The sequence below is a fragment of the Pteropus medius genome, unplaced genomic scaffold (genome assembly GCF_902729225.1).
Source record: "Pteropus medius unplaced genomic scaffold, Ma_sr-lr_union100, whole genome shotgun sequence".
Taxonomy (NCBI): domain Eukaryota; kingdom Metazoa; phylum Chordata; class Mammalia; order Chiroptera; family Pteropodidae; genus Pteropus; species Pteropus medius.
This window is the reverse complement of record NW_024355205.1, coordinates 20,893,978-20,917,389: the sequence shown is the minus strand read 5'-3', so window position 1 is coordinate 20,917,389 and position 23,412 is coordinate 20,893,978. Positions and strand designations below refer to the sequence as shown.

Genomic DNA, 23,412 nt, shown 5'->3' with positions numbered 1-23,412 from the left:
AAGACAGAATGCTTCTCTTCCTGGTAATTCTTTTAGATCCTAGCTCTTCTCTCATGTGCATTTTTATGACTGGTCCTACTTGCCTAAAAACTATGAAATCGATAAATGAGTTAGACGATTATAAAGAGTAATACGTATTTCTTCAGAGTTTCATGCAATACCTTTCACTCCTTTCAGTGAGTATTTTTTATATAGCCATTGTTACAGATACCATTAATTGCTTTAAAATCTTTTTCAAAATTGAACAATATATTTTAAATAAACCAGAATAAAAATAGGCTTTCATTTATACTCTTTCTCATATAGATGATCAAACAGACATCACCTAGAGCCCCCTCAATTACTCCCTCATCCAACTGATATAACCAAGAAGTATAGTCTCCGTGGGGTAGTAACTCACTGTGAAGAACAGACCTAGAAAATATGTAGGTAAAGGGGCATAAAGTACAATTCTAAAATGGTAAAAGGAAGTATCGGGCATTACCTGTGTGACTGACAAGGATGAAAACCCAGAAGTTGTAAAGAATAATCTCCCTAGAATGGAAAAGTCCATTAGATTGAAGTGCAATTGTGCCCTAAAGGTATAGATTAGGGAGATGAGGGAAGATATAAAATGCAAGTTCCAAAGGAGTTATCTGTCTCCTATGATGTTAAGCTTACATGCAAATATCTTTTGATCCTGGCAAGATCTGCTGAATTATATAACATACATTAGTATTAATTCTTGGACCTGAGTAATCAACAGCTACTCATCTTTAATTGTAAATTTTCTCTTTAAATTCTCCCCCACCCCTCTTTTTTTTTTACTCTTATTAAGTTTTGGACCACTTCATCTGCCTCAATTAAATACATACTTTTCAAAACCAATCTGGACCATGACCAAGCAAATATAGATTTCATTATGGAAACCAAATGTGGATTTGTCTCATTTCTCAAAGTGCTACACAATAATTTCATTAATGCTTTTTATCCTAGATGAAACACTTTTTTATATACTCACAAATACAGACATCAGCAAAAAATATGTGGTAAATAGGAATAGATGATGTTGTTGAAAACCTAGCTGCTGGCAGCATTTCTTATCTTTCTGTTTTTCAGTATTGACATATTTTCGATTGTTACGATGATATATTTCAAATGCAGGTTAGACATATTTTTTTACTATAAAATATTCAAATATGTACCCTCCAGCTCTTTGAGTATTAAATAAAATCCCTACATATTTATTACTAAAAAAATCCTAAATGACTAAAAGATATGAATGAGAAAATAGGAAAAAAAAATAGATGGAGGGTAAAAAATTAAGACACCGTAGGGGTTCCAGTTAAGAAAAACAAATATTTTAAAACTAGAATAAAGACTGCATTACTTCAAACCTATACAAAAAAAAAAATATATATACTTTCTATATATATATATGTGTGTTTTGTGTGTGTGTGTTGTTGTGTGTGTGTTATTGTGTGTGTGTGTGTGTAATGTTATATATACATATATATAGCCATCTCTGGTCCAGTACCTCAATTGACTGCTGAGTAAACTGAGGTCTCACACACTCACTGATTTGCCTGACGTTGCAAAATCAGAGTAAAAACCTTAAGAATACTATCTCTGTATAAGATGAAATTCCCAAGATAAATGAAGTTTCTCAAATACAGCTGATAGGTACTCTCACGGACAATTTATACGTACACAGGCTCAGCGAGCTTTGGTAAAACTTAATAAGGTCCTGGCTGACTCTTCGGTTTGTTCCATTTTACTTTTTTGTGCTCATCAAAGCAATATATGCACATGATTAAAATGCTAAGTGATTTACATCCGCTCCTACCCATCCAATTTCATTCCTCCTGAGAGTCAACACATTCAAACTGTTTATATTAGTAGTTTTCCAGGTATTCTTATATCTTTAAATAACATAATAATAGTTATCAACATTAGGCATTATATATTGAATTCCTACTACACAGAAAATGTTTCAGTTCTTTTACAGACCAAACACACACCACCTTCTTTCTTCCATGTCCTATGCCAACGCCCTGGTATAGTTATAGTTCTACTTTGATGTTCCTCTTTTATTTACTCCACCAACCACACAAGTCTATCCTAGCTCATATTTATGAAGATATTATCACTCCTGTTCATCCCTTCACTTCTCTGTCATGTCACACTCTAGCACACTACTGAAACTATGCAAAACACGTTTTTACCTGGCTGTCTTCTAGAGTTCTTCATTCTCCTGTCTCAATCAAGTCTTGCTCACTAAAATCATTGGACAATTTTATGCCACTGCTCTTCAGAGTTGGATCTGAATTAAAATCCTGGATGACATGAATCCTTTTATGGTTTACTGCCTCACTTCACTTAGGTACATTCTCAAGTAACTATCAAAGAGTGTGGTGAAGTAAATTTTCTGGATTGCATGAAATATACGTATATCTGTTTAATAGTTTAATGAGCACAGCTGTTTTTGGTTGAGAATATTTTCCCATTTGAACTAGAAATTATTGCTTTTTGTCTTCCAGCAGCCAGCGATACTGGTAAGAGTTATGATTCCAACTGATTTTTGATCTCTTATTGGGTGATTTTTAGAAAGATTTAGGATTATCTCTTTATCTTTCTTTTTTTGAAATTTAACAATGACACATTCAGAGTTAGTTCTTTTTATTTTTCCATCATATTTGGCATTAGCAGGCCTCTAAAAATTGGAAACTTACATCCCTTTTTAGTCTTAAGAATTATGATATAATATATATTGTCTTTAATATATTATAAACCTGCCTTGGTTTTCTCTGGTTTTTAAAACTCTCTAATGGATACTCCACATTTTTTATATTCTTTCTCGTATTTTCTACCCCCCTTTTTTATTCTCCACTTTATTTTAAAGCCTTTTATGAGTCTATTTGCATACTATTCTTACGTTAGGAATGTAACAACCTTTCAATTGTTGAAGTTCTTAACTAGACTCTTCTTTCAAAGTCATCTTCTATTGCCTGAAATACCTCTACTTCCACTAGAGATGATTCTTAGGTTGATCATCAACACACAACCAATGTCTCCTAGGGAGACAAAAGTCATAGTATCTGTCCTAATTATTATCACTCAGCTTATTCATTTTTCTAGAAAAGAAGTCTCTGTTGGTTTTTGTTTTGTTTTACCCTTGTTTTATGTTTCTTTTTTCTTTTCCATTTTTTTTTTTTCTTTTTTTGTCCAGGGTAAAACATCAAGCTTCTAGTCATTCCATGCTCAAGTGTGGCTAAAGAAAACTGTTATTTTTATAGGCAAACAGTGAACACTGACAGCGTCATTATTTAATGTTTATTTTGACTGTCCACTTTGAGTGGTCAATGTATTTTCTGTATCAATAGTAAAGTGTTTTTAATACGAGTCTAGAAAAGAGCCAATGGACGCCACCCACCTAGCACTCCTTCATCTCTCCTGCCATTCATTTTCCTCGCTATTTCTTGGTCTGCAACTCTCTCTTCCTATAGAACTTCTCATAAATATTTATGTTGGAAGCTTCTTTTATCCTGTCTCATCAAGGTAAACTCACTCGTTTCATTTTTATTTGCAATAAATGTGTTAAAATATCCTGATAGCCTTCCTGCTATCTTCTTCATTGTTGTAAGTTTAAGAGCTTCTTATAGCTTCATAATTTTAATGGGGATCTTAGAAAGAAGAGTTCCACATAAGCTCAAGCTGCAGCCTAGAAGAAATTAAAATGTATTTAATATCTTAGAATAAATTATAGCTTGATAGAGATAAGGCAAATTACAAAATAAAATATACTCATGTGTTGATTTATAAAATAAAATATATTATGGAATTTAAATGATGTTTTTGTATTTCAGCTGCTGTACCCAACCCAAATGATTAGAGAGAAGTTTATGACATGTTATTCTATGACTCGCCTAATTTAAGTCAATATAATACATGAGAAAATAAATATTCTCCTCTCACTTTAAAAAGATGAACAGAAGAGAAACTCAACTTCTAATAAAATATTAAAGTTTGTAAATAGAATAAGGATACTGTGAAGCTGATAAAACTAATAGTATGTATACACTGAAAAATGATAGAGGGAAATAGAGGAGAAATCTAAGGAAATAAGAGGATAACTAGGGAGAAGAAATTGTTAACAGAAAGAACAGAAGGAACAGAAGAATCGAAAAAGGACATCAAATCATCACCAGCTGCAGTATGGACTACAGAAGGTGATGGTGAGAGACAAGGCTGATAAAATAAGCTAGGGCTATGTTGTGGAAGGCTGTGCCTCTCAAGCTGGTTTGCAAGAAACCACAGGGATATGCAGCAATTTGCCAGATGTTTACATACTCCCTGGAACATATTCCTGGAGCATCAAAGTAAGGAATTTAATAATAAAGATTTAAAACATTATTGGAATACGGTGACGTTTTAAATAAATTGTAATAGAAAATATAAAATATCAAAGACATATTAGTTTTGGAGATAGCCACTGCATTTGCCTGAGAAGTTTTCTTCACTGTCTTTAGCAGTTAGGAGTATAGTGATTAAAAGGCTTAAGAATCATCATTATAGCTTTATTTTAACGAGTAGACAAGTATCCAAGTAGTGGTACAATCAAAACAAAATTTTAGTGTGTCTAGCCGGAAGTAGGGTAAAAGATGGAATGAAAATGGGATAGATTTGAGGTTCTGGAATCTTTCAGGAGGCTATAACTAGCCCAAGCTAGAAATTATAAAAGTTCAAGCAGAACAGTATATTATAGATGAGAACAAAGATTTAAAAGCAAATTCATTATAGATGATGACTCCTTCAAAGCTGGCACGTGACTACATCTGGGGACTGAGGAAAAAGCCTGGATAATCCATAAGATATTGTGGTGCCACCGATGGGATGATAGGAAGAGGTCTGTAAAGTTACATTTTGGTTTGGGGCTCATATTGCACATGGATGTACAATTATAGTTTGTTATGTTTGTAAAATATATAATATTCAGAAATAAATGAAAGTTAGTATCCTGAAGAAGATATTTTTTGTGTTCACAGAAAGAAGGAAATAGTTTGTGTAAGATGATTCCATCAGAGATTTAACAATTAACCTCAGAACCAGTCACTTTGACCGCTGTAGAAAAAGTAATTAGGCACCTACGGAAATAAAAGCACTGCTCAGCAGCAGATGCTCAGGGTAAAGTTTAAGGTGGGAAGGAGGGTATAGTGGGAATAATTAGCCCCTTCATGCACCTGTAGCAAGGAGCAGGCTAGAGGAGAGTAAATAAATCAGAGTTCTAAGGAAAACTGAGCAATTCTGTGAGGTAAAATAACAAAAGAAAATTAGAGTGTCTACATATAAGGGGGGATCAAAAGTGCTTCACTGCAGTAATCAAGATAATTAAATCACTTCCAGGATTTTATTATTTTCTTATATCTTGTTACATCTTTGTATTGCTTGTATAAAGTGAGAAATTTATATTTATTCAATACTTGAGATGTCACTTGAATAAAACTCTTATAGAATAGCACAGGAACATAGCTTTGCTTGAGAAATAATGTGTCAGTGGGATCAAAGGAAAGAAATTTGAAATAAGAACCAGCAGATCTGGCTTTAATTCTAACCTTCTATAATGAGCTCTGATATTTTATAAAATTCATGCCTGCATTCATTCATTCATTCATTCATTCAATAATCATTAACTAAGTGCCTACTCTCTTCCAAGATCTGTTCTAAGAATCTGTGATACATCAATGAAAGCAAATATTCCTGCTCTTATGGAGATTATATTCTTGCAGGAAGATACAGAAATAAAAAGTAAAAATATATAAGTAAATTAAGTATGTTAGAACATGGTAAGTGCTATGGAAAAATGTTAAAAGTAGAATAAAGGGAATAGTAAGTTGGGCATTGGGAGAGTCAATGTTTAAGGTGTGACCCAGATAGGTCTCATTTCAAAGAAGCCATGAGGATAAACGGGAGTTGCGGGTACGTGGGAAAGGTATGCTATTTTGGTATTACTCATAGGGCTTAGTTTAGTATCACAGATATAATCAAATTCTAATATATTTATGTTTAATATAAACAAATATAAAATTATTTAATTAATCTCTCTATGCCTGTTTTCTTGTCTACAAAATGAAGGAACTGAACCAGATCCAGAGTTATCTAAGTAAAAACAGCAAAGATTAAGAGCTGGTTGTATTAAAGAGAATGTGTTAAAAGTCCCTGATATGGGCAGTACTTTGGCCCATTCATAAAACAGAGAAAAGGCCAGTTTTGCTGACACACAAAGAACATGGAGGACCAACTACTGTGTAAGATAAGTTTGGAATGGAAAGGGGGTCCTAGATCAGTGTTTAGCAACATTAGTTGGTTATGATTTTAAATTATCAAGTCTAACTCATACACTTTTAAAAACGAATTGAATACATTGGATAAAAAGATAAAATAATACACATGGTAAAAATACATTTTATTTTCTGAAGTATCTGTTTCACGTATGTGTGTCAGTGTTTGTGTGCATAATTGGTCACCATATAAAGATTTCTTTTGGGAAACATAACAAAAAAGTTTGACAGAGATCATGCAGAACCTTAAAAATGATGTTAAAGCTTTAGAAAGTATAACACAAAGGAGACTTCCAGGTCCAATCAGGGTAGCTGGAGAAGACAAATCTTGAAGTTGCAGGTAGCTGTATGTATGTATACCATAAGAAACAACTTCCTAACAGCCCCATCAGTTCAACCATGTGATTGACTTTCTGTCACTGGAAACTGGATGGTCATCTGTCGGAGATGCCATAGAAAGGACTCTTGCATACCTTTGGGACACATGCCTTAGGAGCAAGGCTTCACACCAGGGAGTGGCAGATGCATGCTAATGTCTTCCCCATCAAGAAAGTTGCAATTAAATTTAGTTTTAAGTCATTAACATAAAAAATAGTAATAAACAACAAACAGAAAGTGTGAAAGGAGTGATACAGCTGGTAAAAGTTTAAAGGTAGGTGAGACTATTCTGAATCAGGGTAAATTAAGGAAATTTTCATAAGGAAAAGAAGAGGTTTAGCTAAATCTTGAGGCAAAGGTGGTCATGAACAATTGGGAGAAAAAGAAAAAAGAGTGCCCTTTCTCCACCAGGAGAAGACAAATGTGCACGAGACAGGATGAGCAGGTGCAATCTTTTTGGTAATTATAGATAAACTCATTTGAGAGACACCACTGAGGAGAGGGACCTCACTGAGTCAGGGCATGTTATAAATTGGGAAGTTAAAACTGGGTCAGCTTTTCTTGGACTTTATCTTAAAGTATCAGTCAGATAACAGAATTGGTTCAGGAAAATTATTTGGACAGATGTGTCCATTTACATTAGAAACACTGTAAGAGAAAACTGAATATATATATAAAGTGTATCGGTCGTGGTCCAGTCAGGAAAACAAAAAATATTCCAGGTATTTCAATCAAGAAGGAATCGAATACAAAGCATTAGTTATTTATAAAACTCGTGGAAGGGCTATAGGAGTAAAGCTGAAGTAGCGGGTGGTATAAGCCCTCCAGTTGACTTCTAGCTTTCGGAGGGTTGAAAACTTCAGGAATCAGAAGGAAACTAAACCTATGATCGGAGCTGCTTATAGCACCCAGTGGAATGATTCACAAGAGGCCACTGAAATCTCCCCATTTGCCAAAGCCAACACATCAGCCTACTACAAACAAAGGAGCAATGATACAGCTCTGCTTCACTTCTGCCTTCCAAGTCTCATGCAGTGCCTCTCTGTGGTGAAACTGAAAGCTGGACCTTGCTGGGTGCAGGGAAGTGTCGTCCCTAGACATCTAGACCCACTACCCAAAAGAGAGCCAGCAGCGGATAAAAATGATTGCTTGTTAAAAATATACATGTATATACACACACATATACATATATACTTTTATATATAGTTGTAGTTATATATATAATTGTAGTTATACACGCATATTTATAGTTACATAATACAGGAAGTAAGAATAGAATAAATTTCTGATAGCCCACTAAAAAACAATTGGCCAGAAATTAGAGTAAAAGTGAAGTAGAAAGGTAAGGTGAGGAATGCCGATTTTGGGGAGTAGAGCTTTCATTTACCTCATTGGCAATTAACAGTTGTTTTGACCAGCTGCACCTTTGCTCATGCTCGGTAGCAAGCAGATGCCATGTAAGCAGAGTGGTTATGCACACAAGCTCTGATTCAGACTGGGTGCAAATCCGGACCTGATCCCTATTAGCTATGTAACCATAGCAAGTTATGTAATATTTCTGAGCCACCATTTCTTAAGTTGTACAAAATATTACCTACCCCGCAATGTTCTTTGAGAATAAAATGTGACAACATCCATAAGTTTCCTGACCAGAGAGGACATAATAAATGCAACAATACAGCATCAAACGAGTAATATGTGGTGGAGAAGAGAAGCATGGTGATTTTTTTATATGAATATGATGTTCTCATCTTTGAGAAACATACTCAGATAAAAAATATTGACTAATAAAAACACAGCAGAAATAAAAATAAATTCTAGTTACAATAACAGAAGTTATTAATAATTCAAAAGTCTGAAGTATTTCAATATCATGTACTGAATACTTATTATTTAATAGATTTAATAGTCTAGAAGGCATATATGTATTAATTCATTTAATATTCACAAGCACTCTAAGGTATATATTATTTCCCTTATACAAATGAGGAAGCCTATGCACAGAAAGAATAAGCTACTTATCCAGAGAGAGACAGCAGGCAAATGGCAGAGGCAGGGTTAGAAATCCAACTAGTTTGACTCCAGAGTCCATGCTCCTAATAACACACTGCATTGCGATTACTCTTAAATCTCTCCCCTTTTTTCCAGGCTCTTTTACATAACAACTAGCAAAGTACACCTCTAGTTGGGGTGGGGGATAAAGGGAGAAGATGACCATAGATGATAATGAAGGCAGCTGTAAGGATCACAGACAAAATGAAAGGGCACCTGTCAGTAGGAAGAGGATGAGAGTGACCAATGTAGGACAGTTTGGTCAGTGGCAGTCGTCATCATAATAGCTGCCATTGATTAAATATCGTGATCTATTTTCCCATTTGTTCTTACCTACAAATTATCTTCATCTTAAAAATAATGAAACTGAAGCCCAAGAAACTTAAATACCTTGCTCAAGTTCTCATATGTAATAATTGGTGGGAGGAGAGACCAAGCCAAGTGTATCTGACTTTATTGTTTGGTTATGATCCTAGTGGATTATATGATAAACATAGGAAGATGGATTTCTTGGAGTCTGTTTTGGCACAATCCTTCTAATTTATTCTCTTTCTAAAATTACTGTACTAGAATATTTAAAACCACAACATGAATATTGTGAGTTTTCAGAGCTTGATGAGGCATAATTCACTGTAACCCGTAGCCCGTCTTCTTGGAAGTAGTATCAACCCAGAAAATGGAAGCACGAAGAGGAGAGCATTTCTCCAGTCCTGTGGATGGGAACTGTGTGCTTACAACTAAAGACTGAATTTCCTGACTCTTCTGGGTAGATGATAAATGTCTGAGTCTGTTTAAGCTCCTTTAACAAAATATCATAGACTGGGTTGCTGATAAAACACAGAAATGCATTTGTCACAGTTCTCAAGGGTGGGAAGTCCAAGATCAAAGTGCTGTCAGATCTGCTGTCTGGTGAAAGCCAGCCTCCTTAGCTGACAGACAACTGTCATTTTGCTGGGTCCTCACATGATGGGAAGGATAAGGGGGCTCTTCTGGGCCTCTTTCACAAGGGCAGAAATCCCATTCATGAGAGCTCTGCCTTTATGACCTAATCACCTCCCAAGGGCTCCCCCTCCAAATATCATCATATTGGGGATTAGATTTCAACATATGAAGTTTGTGAGTACAAAAACATTCAGTCTATGGTCTAAGTTATCATTCTGAACTGGAAGTGGTTCTGAATATAAGTTCATAAACTCAAATATGCAAGAAGACTTCTTAATTTTTCAAATTCAATCAACTGAGTGCCCACTTTTCTCTGGGGTTATGTCTAAATTCAAGGAGCTGGTCTGGGAACATTTCGTTGGCAGTCATCTATCTACATCTCAAATGTGGCCCCTGCACAGACATATTCCATCACATCTGATCCTCAGTGCCTGGTCCCTGTAGATGCATAAACCCTCCATTTTTTCTGTAAGTCTCCTCGAGTCTCTCTCCTCCTCTTCTCCCTCCCCACAATCAACCACATTTTTCATCTACACAGAAATTCTTTCTGTGAATCATGAAGGAGACTTTGATATTCTGGTCTTAGCCAGGAGTAGATTAATTTTCCTCTGCATTCTTTTCTTTCCTTAGGCAATAAACACAGAAAACTCTAATAATAGAATGTGGAAGAAAAAGAAGAAAATTTCAGGGGAAATTTTGAACAGTATTTCTAAAAGTGCATCCTACCACGAGTTAGGCATCTTCTTTTTTTTCCTCAACTGCTTGAAACAATTGGGCAACTGAAAACATTTAAAATTTTTTAAATTTTTAAAAGAACAAGGAAAATATAATATATTTATCTATTTCCATCTCATGTCCTAAACAGTGGATATTGCCATGTTTCAATGTGTGTGTGCATTAGTATCACGTACATATTTCTGCTTTATTTTAAAAAGAAACTTACATGAGAGCTACATAACATTCTTTAGAACAGCAAACACTAGCAAGTCTTAATAGTAACTTAAAAATTCTTAAAGAGTGCTCCCATACTGAAATGTTCACTGCTTAAAATTTGCGTTATTAAGCTTTGCTCATGTGGTTAGTGAGTTGTGTCTAAGTCAGAAGTTATTTAGCAATTATTTTTCATTGTTCTAATAGCCAGTTAGATTTCTTTTCAGGGATGATTCTATAAAGGCTGATGGGCAAATGAGAGCTTTCTCATCACTCAATCATATGGAGAAGAGTGGCTACTTTCTATATAATCAATTCATCAGCCATTATGCTGGTCAATAGCTCAGCAATTCATTCAGCAGTAATCCATTAGATTCATTTGTCTCAGTGTCTGAAATGATCAAAGTTTTTTTTCAACATTTAAGTTCATATATGAGATTAATTTCATGTATAAGTGATACAAAATTAAAATTTTGTCATAAAATAAAATGAACTATTCCAAACTGAATATTATGAAATTTATTTTAGCTCTTTATACTTTAAAAATAAAGGTTACCACTTTAATAAATTATATCAAGATAATAATCTACATATAATCTGTAAATAATATATGATGTATTATATAAGGGAATTGAATAATTGAATAAAAAAGACAAATCACTAATGAACTTATTTGGGGGTGTCTGAGTTTGGGAGGTAAACCAAGTAAAATACATCCTGTGGAAGAGCCATTTTTTTATCCTTAGCCAATTTTTCCTCCCAAAAAAAAAAAAAAAAACATATTTAGAAAGAAATGAGTTGAAATCTCAATGTGAATATTACATTTTTTAATTCAGGTAAATAATGCTGCTTGAATAATCATTAGAGCTCACACAGTAAAAAGATAAAGTAAATGGGAATTTTTTTCTGGCTGAAGGTGAATAATTTAAAGAAGAAAAATCATAGAATCTTACCAAAAGTTTAAATCAATTTAATGTAATCATTGGAAATACAAAAGGCTTCTTGCTATGCCATATTTTACTGATACAGGAGACGAATGATGATTAAAAGTAATCATTCAAGAAGACTGCAATTGATGGATTTATTAAGGCAAAATTACAATCCAAAGCTTATGCAAACTATGACCAATTTCACCTGTTCCTGAATTTTATTCAACTTATGGATATTTTTAAAAATTGGTTGCTTGGTATTAGTCTCAAATTTTCACCTTATTTTTACTTTAAAAACCTTTACATGAGTATTAACCTTATTCTAGATTAAAATCACTAATGTTTTTTCTATTTCAAAAAGTTTTTCAATGTAGTGTCATTAGTAATAGCTACTTCATTATCAGAAAATGGATTGTCATAAGGCTGCATTGTGATGGTTTGTAATAGTTCCTGTCCCCAAAGAACTTCCATATCTAATGTTATCATTACTGAAGAGGTTACACACTCATAAGAAGTCTTCCTAATGGTTAGCCTTATATAGCAATATATAATCTTTAATGACACATGAGACATCAAAATACATGGAGATATCAACATTTTTCAAATGCCATTATTATGACCTTCAAGATAATATAGTTTGTCTACGGCCATGCCACCCTGAATAAGCCTGATTCCATCTGATCTCGGAAGCTAAGCAGGGTCGGGCCTGGTTAGTACTTGGATGGGAGACCAGGTGCTGTAGGCATAAAAAATAAAAAATCAGGCATTGTAAACTGACAAGGTCCTTGCAAGCTGTGAGGTCAACCAATGATTGCCTCACCTAAATAAATAAATAAATAAATAAAAACATAGTTTGAAATTAAAAGACTATTAAACATAAAAACAAAACTTTTATAGGTAAGAGGTTTTCCAGCCTCGAGGATGTGACTCTTTAGACATGAAACAGCTGGGATTCCATTGGCAAGGTTATATTCATATAGTTGTCTAGATAATAAGTAAAAAAATTTTGGTCTACAAATGAATTTTTATTCTTGCTTAATTTTTTTTTACCCAAAGTAAACATTTCTTTCTCTCTTAAGAAAATATCCACGGAATCACTACTAAGCATACACAAAATTAAAACCGTACTTTCTAGTTTAAATTTACTTTCACTGAAATAATTTATAACTGCCAAAATTCCAACATTATGAAAATTCCTACATTCAGCATAACTTCTAACACTCTTTCCATTCATTTTTGCTAGAGTCTTTCTCTTTGATTCTCCACCTGAAGTCTGAAGCCCTTGCACTTGATAATGTCAACTTTTAAAATAAGAAGAGTCAGGAGTGGGAGAGGTTTCAGCCATATAACTGTCATTTTTGCCCTGAAAAATATTTCTTACCATAATTTCAAATGACAAACTCTAAGTGTGTCATTTAATGCTCATCACTAAGCATTTTGTTACAGAAATTATATTGAAGCCATAAGTAAAGCTTCTAACTAACCAGAGGCCTTTAAAGTTGCCTTTCAATCAGTATCATATATATAATATATATATTACATATTACATCTTTTTTGCTAACTTATTATTAATATTTTGAGAACCAGAAGCATAAGGTCTGATAAGAGCTGAATACTTAGCCATATATCTCTGTAATTCAGTTAAACTCTTTTAAAAATTGATTTGTACGAACAGGTTGCTATATCCTTCTATGAAAGAAGTAAAAGAATTCTATTTATAAAACCCATAATAAAATTCTTACCACATGTTGACCAGCAGATTAGAAGCAGTGAGACAAAAATAAGCCTTATATTTGAAGAGAGTTGTGACATAAGCGATATGTATTGTTGAAAATAAAACTTATTTTGGAAGTTAAATATTATATTAAATACAGGCATGTACAACTTATTACTAAATAACATAAAAAATGTATATTCCGAAGATATGGTCTCTGTCTACCACCTTTTACTTGGCAAAAAAAACCAAAACATCCACATCTTAGAATTTAGGGGACAGAGAAAAGGCACTAACTACCATTGATACAGGGAGTTACTAGAGAGTTTTGAGCGAGAAGTGAAATAGATATGATTTTAGAAAGATCACTCAGGCAACCATGTAAAGGGTAGAACTGACGAAGTGATCACAGAAACAGAGAGACCAATTAAGGAGCTGTAGTTACAGTCCACAGTAAGATGCTAAGGCTTTGAACTAGAATAGAGACTGGGAAGAAGAGTTACAATTGGAAAATATATATAATTATTCAAAAAAAACCCATACGGCTTTATTGACTTATTACAGACTAAAGGAAGATGGTTCACACAATGGCTGCAATTTACTAGTTTGAAATAATTAATAAATATTGATGGCACTTACTAAACTGAGAAATGTAGAATGAGAACATAATTGGGTTAAAGAAAAAAGGTCCTATTTTGGATATAACATCCAAGTTGTCATGATTAAATATTAAACAGAGAGAGTGTTTGAGTGTTTTAGAGGTTATTGGGGTGCGAATGGTTGTTGGAATTATGGGGGGGGTGAGGTCATCCAGCAAGAGCATATAGATGTATGTGAAGGACTGAGGACACATTTCTGAGCTTGGAAAACAGTTCTCCATGGGTTGCTGGTTTTTATATATTTTGAAAGCAAAGGCACTGATGGCCTTTGTTCTGAACTATATTTTCAAGGATGCTTGTATAGTTAATAACTTTAGGAGAGAGAGTTAGTGTCTTCCTCCAGAGCATCAGGAGGTTTGCTTACCGACAGATATGATGATAATGACTTCCTACAGGGTGGTCAGGCAGACTTACAGCCCACTACAAAATATCTGGTTTCAAAGCTCAGGGCTCTTCTTCTATGATGAAATCCACTGAGTGTATGAGCATCTCCTGGCCTTCATTGTGTCGCATTGTGGGAGTTAAGGCTCAGAGAACAGTATAAATGCTGATTCACTGGCCATTGCTAATGTTGTAAGTTAAACGATTCTTTGTCACTTTCTCAAGAGCCGCATGAAAACTGTGGCAGTTTACCTTGCAAGTAAGGTAAAATCTCAGACTCTTCATAGTTACTGACACCTGGGAAACCTCAATATTTAAGAGTTAAAATGAAAAAAATTGCCTCCTGATATTGAAAACGGCTAGTCAGAAAGAAATGGTGCTTCATAACTCAGAAAGAAGAGAATTTTCAAGAAAGAAATTTTCAGCAATGCAGAGACAGTAAGTAAGATGAGACCTTCAAAAGGTCTATTCAATTTGGTAACGTCAACAAGAATACTTTCAAGGTGAGACAGGGTGCAAGAACGGGGTCCAGCTGGACAGAGGGGTGAAGTTCAGGAAAACATATGGTGAAAGCAGATTAAAACATCTATTTAAAGAAGTTTGATCTCTAATAGAGTTTTGGTCATGAAGAAAAGTATAAACACGGGGCTACAGTTTAAAGGGAGGGCAAGGTTAATAAAATTATGTGTATGATTTTATTTTCAAAAATGAGAGAAAATCAAAATGAATAAAAGATATACCCCAGTATTTAGATAAAAAGAGAAAGACTGAAGTTTGGGAGGAAGGAGAAATTAAACAGATCAAGAATTAAAATTAAGTGAATGTTCAAATGAACCTATATTTTTTAAATCTCCCCAGCAACTCTTTAGGTATAGAAAAAGAAAAGTTGGAGAGTCCATCACAAATGACCTTTCTGGCTGGACTACTGGCTAAGAATATCACAGATAGAACAAAAGAAGAAAATTATTTGGAATAGCAATGCTTAAGAGAACCTTACTGCAGATAATAAATTAAAACAAATGAAGTTTTATAATTCATATATCCACATTTACAAGTATGAAGTAAAATAAACCAAATCAAGGGTATGTTAGTTTCCTAGGGCTGTTGAATGGCTTAAACAACAGAAATGTATTGTCTTCACAGTTCTGGAAACTAGAAGTCTTAGATGAAGGTACAAGCAGAGTTAGTTCTTCCTGAAATCTGTGTGGTTTGCTAGGGGCCTTTTTTGACTTGCAGAAACATCACCCTGATCTCTGCTCATCTTCACATGGCATTCTCCCTATGTGTGTGTCTTTGTCCAAATTTCCTTTTTTATAAAGATACCAGTCATATTGGATCGAGGTTCACCCTAAAGGCCTCATCTTATGCTGACTATGTCCGCAATGACCCTATTTCCAAATTGGGAGGTGCTGAGGGTGAGGACTTCAACATATCTTTTTGGAGGACGCAACTCAACAAAGTTTATACTCATCTTTCAAAGAAAAGTCTCCTCCCACTAGCTCAGATAACTCTCTAAATTGCTTGTGAGTTACACACCAACGTGTTGAGGTGCTGCCTACAAAGAGCGCCTTGTACTATCTGGCATTAAACACAGCTCACTAAGAATCTTCTACATCCTTCTATTTGTTCACTAGGACAGCCATAACAAATAATCACAGACTGGGTAACTTAAACAACAAACATTTATTGTCAAACAGTTCTGGAAGCCAGAAGTCCAAGATCAAGGTATCAGCAGATTTGGTTCCTCCTGAGACCTTTTCCTGGCTTGCAGATGGCTGCCCTCTTGCTGCCTATTCATGTGGTCATCTCTCTGTACATGCCCCTGGCATCCAAATTCCCCTTTTTTTAAGATACCAGTCAAACTGGATTAGTGCCCACCCTAACGACCTCTTTTTAATCACCTCTTTAAAGACCCTGTCTCTCTAAATAAGGTCACATTCTGAGATACTGAAGGTTAGGGCTTCAACATATAAATTTGGAGAAGACATATTTCGACCCATAACAGCTGCCTAAGTTATACTTCCCAGAAAATGTGGTAGCAAGAATCCCAGCATACTTCTGTTCAGATAATAAACAGAAGACTTATTTCTTCTACTCCCTACATGATTTTTTTCTATCTCCATTCCAAAGGCCATTCCACAAGTTGTTAGGAGATCTCTTATTCTTGGAGAGAATGGGGTGGGCTCTCTAACCAGTTGCCAGACCCTAGAGATGGTAATTCAAACCTGTAGCATCATATAAGAAAGAACAATACAGAAATAAAATACAATAATGAGACATTCTCCTATTGTGGTTTAAAAAGCAGATACAAAACTATATAATTAAGAGAAAGAAAACCACTAGAATTCTTCTTAGACCTGAGCAATTTTTGGCCTGAAAATCTTAGTTTACAGGAAATGAAATGTTGCATATTTATGAAATAAGACTGGAAACCAAGTACATAATTTCCTAGCTTTTTAATAACGAAATTAAAAACATAACCTTGTATTTCATAGAAAATGTAATATGGTAGCATAAATCATAAGCTGGGGGCATAAAAAAAATTCTAAGTTTCCAAATAAATCTAACTCTAACCCAGTTTTAGAGTCAGAAATCAGTACCAAAATCCTCCATAACCTAACAAAATTTGCTATGGATTTACATATTGGGTGATCATTGAAATATAACAAATAGTTGCCTTTCAAGTCTTCTGATGAAGCGGCTAAATTGGAGTAGGTTTTTTATGTTAAATAGCAATGCATCATTATCAACTGTAGGCTTCCTCCTTCCCAAATGTGCCATCACAGCATTCATGTTAAAAATAGACTTTTAATGCATTTCTTAATACCCTCAAACAATTAACCAAAACTTCATTGGAACTTTTCTTGCCAAGGAAAATGAAAATGCCATAGTCTTTCATATTCTATCAAATGTACCTCCAATATTACATTTAATGAGTGCCTCTGAGTGATAAATGACCACTTGCTTTGCTAAAACACTGATGTTCTCCTTCTAAGTGTCTTAAAATTTTTAATGTAATGACCATCTGCCTGGGGTTCTTTACTCAGGCTTCATGGGCAACTTGATTGCAATCTCCAGGAATGCCATGCTTTGGTTTAAATTCTTCACTTTTATTAAATAACACTCTACTCATCATCTTACCAGGAAAGAAGTAACACTACTGATATGAAATTTTAGGTATCCAAATACATATGGCATTCTCAATTCTCAAATATCCCTGTGTGAACTATGTGCATTATATATTAATCATAGAGATGCATGTCTTTGTGCATTCATTTACTCATTAAATTCACTCATTTCTCATACAATGATTTTTTAGTGTATGTTTTGAGGCAAATACTCTATTAGGGCTTGAAGATTCAAAGATGAAAGAGAAGGTTTATGCTTTCCGGAGGTTTACATGGCATTATAATGCCTAGTAAAACACAAGACCAATAACTGTATGTTGAATCAGAAAGCAGGCATGACTATCAAGAGAATCTGTGCGTGTGTGATGTGCATGTGTCTGTGTACATGCCCTTGTATTCAAAGAGAACAGCAAGACAAGGAGTGATCTTTTCCATGAGCTTACCCATAAAACCTATCCTTCAGCTGGTAGTGGCAACCACCATTTTCAGAAGCATGAGCTGTATCTGATTCACAAATGATCTTCATTCAGACAACACACAATGAGATAATTGCTAGTATCACATATACAAACCATTTGAAGCCATTATTCTATTTGTGTTAATAGCAACAATAGCAAATATTCTTATTTATTCTGCTTTCAGTTAATTTTAGTTAACTATAAACAGCTACTGAAATATTAATGAGGCAGACACTCATTACACATCTTTAATTCACACTACAGTCACATGCTGTACAGTAGGTCTCTCGGGCTTATTCATCTTGCATAACTGAAACTCTGTACCCTTTGACCGACACCTCCCTCCTGCCCCCCAGGCCCTGGCAACTACTATTCTACTCTCTGCTTCCATGAGTTTTATTATTTTAGGTTCCTCATATAAATGAGATGATGTAGCATTTGTCTTTCTGTCACTAGCTTATTTTACTTAGCATAATATCCTCCAGGTTCATCTACATTGTCACAAATGGCAGGATGTCCAGAGATAACTACTTCTTCAAAGTGTTTTTTTGTAAGTAATAGTCTTTACATAATTCTTTGATCATATAAAAAACTTTATATATTTACAATTTCAAATATCATAAATATATTTTAACTCACTATTATTTAACCAATCAAAACCTAAAATCTTCATAAAAATTTAATTTATTTTAAAACAGTTGTGGTTATTTTTCTTTTTTCTCAAATAGTATAAGCCTGCTGGGTTTCTTGCAAACACACCTATTTTTACCCCAAGGGCACATGATTGATTCTCTCTTAAATCAATTATTTTTCCCAGAGAAAAAATCTGTATACAAATAAGGACAGTTTACTCTAAATTAATGTCATGCTGTTCGTCTTCAATATATCCTCAGTAAATAAATGAAAGGAAGTCGGTACAGTAAACTAAGATGCATACTGAATCTTAATTATAAAGTTCATTCTCCCACTCACACATCCTTCCAGCACTTTCTGCCATTTTCTCTGCATTCTTCTCTCTAAACCCTGGGTCAGCCAGCAGTTCTACACTAATTCTGTTACTTTGCTCCTCGGGGATTCGTGAATGATAAACACAGCTGGATTGTCCACAAAGGCTTAATCTGGAAACCATCTCTATCTTCTCTCCGGTAAACTTTTTTGAATCCACGCTAATTCCATCTTCAGTTCTTTGAAGCATCGTTTCACTTCAACCATCATTTTTGGGACTTTAATCAAACCAGCCATATCCTAACGTTTTTGTCACTCTTCTTTTGAGTTTGTTCAAAATCATAATTGTATTTCTCTACATCATAAAGCAGTATTATTTTTTCAAAATCAGAAGAAATAATGGTTTTCTGTAGGAGCTCTTTTTTTTTTTCTTTTTCTTGATCTAGATGAAGATTTTCCTTTTATAGTTTTTTTTTTTGTATCAAAGTTAACATGCCAACCCCCTAAACTTAGATCAGGATCTGGGCAGCCAATTGTTTTTTTCAAAAGTTTAAACTTTGTGCTATTTGATAGATCTTCTTTGTTAGCGAACTCATATCATTTTTACAGACTGGTGAGCCTTCATTCTTCATGTTCTTTGTCCTCTTCTCCTTCCACCTGTTGCTCTAGTGCCAACTTCATTTTCATTGCCGTCTATCAAGACTCAATCCGGGGATTATGTCAGTCACAAACAACACATTGTCATATGTCATGTCCCATGATTCTATATTCAATGGCTTATTTTGATTATTCTGTTACGCTAAACACAGTATTTTTATCATTTTCATTGTTTCAGATATCTGGCTTACATAAATACCGAGAACCAATTAAACAGAATCACCTTTAACCTGGGTTGTGTCAAGTTTAAATATAGTGCAGTATCACATTCAAAATTTACACATTTTAGATGCTTATATCTTCCCTGGTGCCTACTTTTGCATTCATCTCATTGCCATCATTGTTGCTGGCACCAATACTAAATTGTGCAGTCTTTGTTGGTGCTCCTTCTGTTTTCATCCCATTCACTTTCACAACTGCAATTGTTTGAGCTAAAGTCCCATTATACTCTCGAAATCCATCTTTGAAGGCTTTAACATAATTTTGTCATTTTAAGAGCTTGACTGTCTTTGAGAAACTAATAATAAAGTCTACTGTACTGACACTGAGAAGTATTTTCATCCTTTTCTTTTGTCATGTATTAGTTATCAGTCTCTTCACCTAAACACAGCAATGCTGCTTTGTTACTTCTTTATAAAGTATAACACTGAGATGTTTTTGCTCTTATTTTAAGGCTTACATGCGCTTGTACTGTTAGTATTTCCTGTAAATTTGCACTAAAGGGATTATCAAAACAACTATGAATTTTCTTTAGTATGAAATTCACTTATAAAAGTTTACTACTTTTTTTTTTATCATTTGACTCTGGAATAAATATAAACTATGTTCTGCCTTCATCTATTTATCTTTCAGATGAGTCCCTGGAGCCTGGATACAGCCAAATGATTTGAATATGTTTCAGAGCTTCTCCACCACCAAATAGTTTAGTCAACTTCAGTAATAAACCCACTGGTCTGAGGTCTTCTTTTTGTTTCAAGGGGCAAAATTTGCTATTGTATGTTCTGTGACTCAGCAGTACTCAAGTCTTCAGACTGGCATTCCTTCTAGCTTAGGTTAATCTATATTTATACTCATGTTAATTCAGCCAGCATAGAATCCTTCTGTGAGGTGAATTCAGTTGCCAAATCTTGGTCTGTAGACTGCCATGATGATCTGATAGATGACCTGATCTCTAGGCTCCTGGCTTCCCAGAGTGTCGCTGACCCTTTATTAAAGTATTTGATTCATTTTAAACTTTAAAACTGTCACCTTGGCTACAGAAGGGAGTATTGGTTGGAAGGAGGTAAGAATAGATACAATTAGGAGATTGCCACATCAAGGAAATAATTGGGTCTTAGAAAGAGCCTGGTTGAAATGGAAAAGGAGAAATGTAGACAGATTTAAGAAATATTAAAAAAGGTAAAAGATAATGGAATGATGGAACGATAATGGAATACAGGACTAGGACAGGAGGGGGCTGTCAAGAATGACTTCTGGGGTCCTGACTCAGCTTACAGGATGAAGAATTCATTCACTGAAAGAGATAGTATTGAGAAAACACTAGGTTTTGTAAGCTGAGAGTGAACAGCAAAGTGTAATATCATGAGCTTGAGTTTACCGGAGGGACCTTTAGAGGATACAAATGAAAAAGCTGACATCTGAATAAAGGTCTGGGGACCATTTGAGATGACCAGGGATATTAGTCTACTCATGCTACTATAAAAAAATGCCACAGATTGGGTGCTTAACCAACAGACATTTATTCGGCAGCTAGAAGTCCATGATCAAGGTACCTGCAAATTTGGTTTCTGGTGAGAGCCTTCCTACTGGCTTGAAGACAGCTGCTTTCTCACTGTGTGTTCACATAGCCTTTCGTCTGCTTGGAGAGAGAAAAGAGAGAGGGAGAGGAAGAGGGAGAGGGGAAGGGTGAGGGTGAGGGAGAGGGAGGGGGAAGAGGGAGAGAAGAGAGAGGAGAGAGAGACAAACACAGACAGAGACAAAGAAAGCTATTTGGTGTCTCTTCTTATAAAGACACTAATCCTATCTGAATCAGGCCTTACCCTTATGATCTCATTTAAGCTTAATTACTTCCTTAAAAGTTCCATCTTCAAATACAGCCACACTGATGGTTAGGACTTAAACGTATGAATTTTGTGGGGACACATTCAGTCCATAGCACCAGGTCAGAGATGTAATTTTGCAAAGTATCCTCATATTGGTGGTGACTAAAGCAAGGAGAACTGATAAGACTGCCTTGAGAGAGAATAAAACAAGAAAGAAAATAAAAGCATCGCTGAACCTTGAGACATAAACTAATGCATGATTATAGGAAAATTATTCTGCAAAGGAGGCAAAGAATAAACTATATAACACGTGTAATGAAAATCATAAGCCTGGAATCCAGCAAAGAGGTGCTCAGGAAAGGCCAGGAAAGCATTTAAATGAAAAATATCCTTTTTTTTTTTTTTTTTTGGTATTTAGTGACACATTTCAGAAATATTTACTTCAGAAAAGTGGTAAGGCTAGAAGATGGACTAGAGTGGGTTGAAAACAGAGTGAAAAAAAGAAGTTTGCCTATGTAAGAGAGGAGAGATATAGGGGAAGGCTTTGAGGGTTAGGCAGGATTTTTTTTAATGGAGGATACTTAAATATGTTTTAAAGATGATTAAATAGGCAGAGCACAGGATTTTTCAGGGCAGCGAACTATTCTGTATGGTACTATCATGGTGGTACATGTCATTATACACTTGTCAAAACCCACAGATTTTACAAAACCAAGAGTGAACCCTAATGTAAACTACCGACTCCGGGTGATGACGATGCGTCAGTGTAGGTTCACTGACTGTAAAAAATGTACTGCTCTGGTGTAGGATGCTGATAGTGAGAGGGCCCATGCCCGTGTAGGTTTAGGAGATACATGGGAATCTGCACTGTCAGTCAATTTTGCTGTGAACCTAAAGGTGCTCAAAAAAATATAGTCTATGTTAAAAAAAAAAATGATGACAACTATCCACTTGAAAAAGAGAGAGGAGGAGAGGGAATGAGTATAAAAAATCCGTGAGAATGAGGGGGTGGCATTTTATGGAAAATGGGAGAAATAAATAGCCATATGAATACTGAATATTGAAGGCAGAAAATCCCAGCCATCTTTCCCAACTCTATGTGCCTAGCTCTATGCTCAGAGCCAGATCTTATCATCAAGGATAAGAATAAAAGACAGTTTCCTGGAGAACGTAATTCAACCTAGAGGTAATATCTGACTTTATAAATATAGGAGTTCCTCAACATACAGTTTTTTCAAATCATCCTACAATGAAGCTCTACCTTGAGGACACTATCTGTGCACTTAGAACTTCCAAACTACTTCTGGGCAGAAATATTAGACATTTGGGAAAACTTCTAAAATAAAAGTTTGAAAATCAAAAAACAGGGAAAAAAAACATAAAATGAAAAGAAATCTATAAAATATAACTCCCATTAATATCCTCAAAAAATCAGGGAAAATATTGCATTCATGAAACATTATTAAAAACATGATAACAGAAAGGAAAAACAAAATAGCAGGGTTGAGAGATAAGATTGAGGAAAACTTCCAGATGAAGGATATGAAAATAAAAAGATGAAAAATAGAGGGAGAAAAGAGAGAGAAAGACAGTGCATGTTGTCTAACACCTGGAAAAGAAAAGATCCATAAAGAAATAACAGGAACTCATGACAGAATGACAGAATTCAAGAAAAATTTCCAGATTTGAAAAACATATGAGTTTTTGGATTATAAAGCCTCATGGAGTAACTCTCATCAAAAAAAAAAAAAAAAGAATAAAAATAGGTGTATGCCAAAGCACACCGCTGTACAATTTCAGAACACTAAAGGCAGAAAAATAAGTCTACAGACTTTAAAAAGGTTAGTTAATTAATTAATTAATTAATTAATTAAAAATTA

The 23,412-nt window shown here is 34.7% G+C and overlaps 1 protein-coding gene and 1 pseudogene across 6 annotated transcripts in view; one reads left to right on the top strand and one right to left on the bottom strand.

The window, feature by feature from the left end:
- Nucleotides 1–23,412, bottom strand: part of CHODL (chondrolectin) — a 263,500-nt gene that overhangs the window by 130,108 nt on the left and 109,980 nt on the right. The window lies entirely within an intron of this gene.
- Nucleotides 12,188–12,293, top strand: LOC120599090 (uncharacterized; annotated as a pseudogene).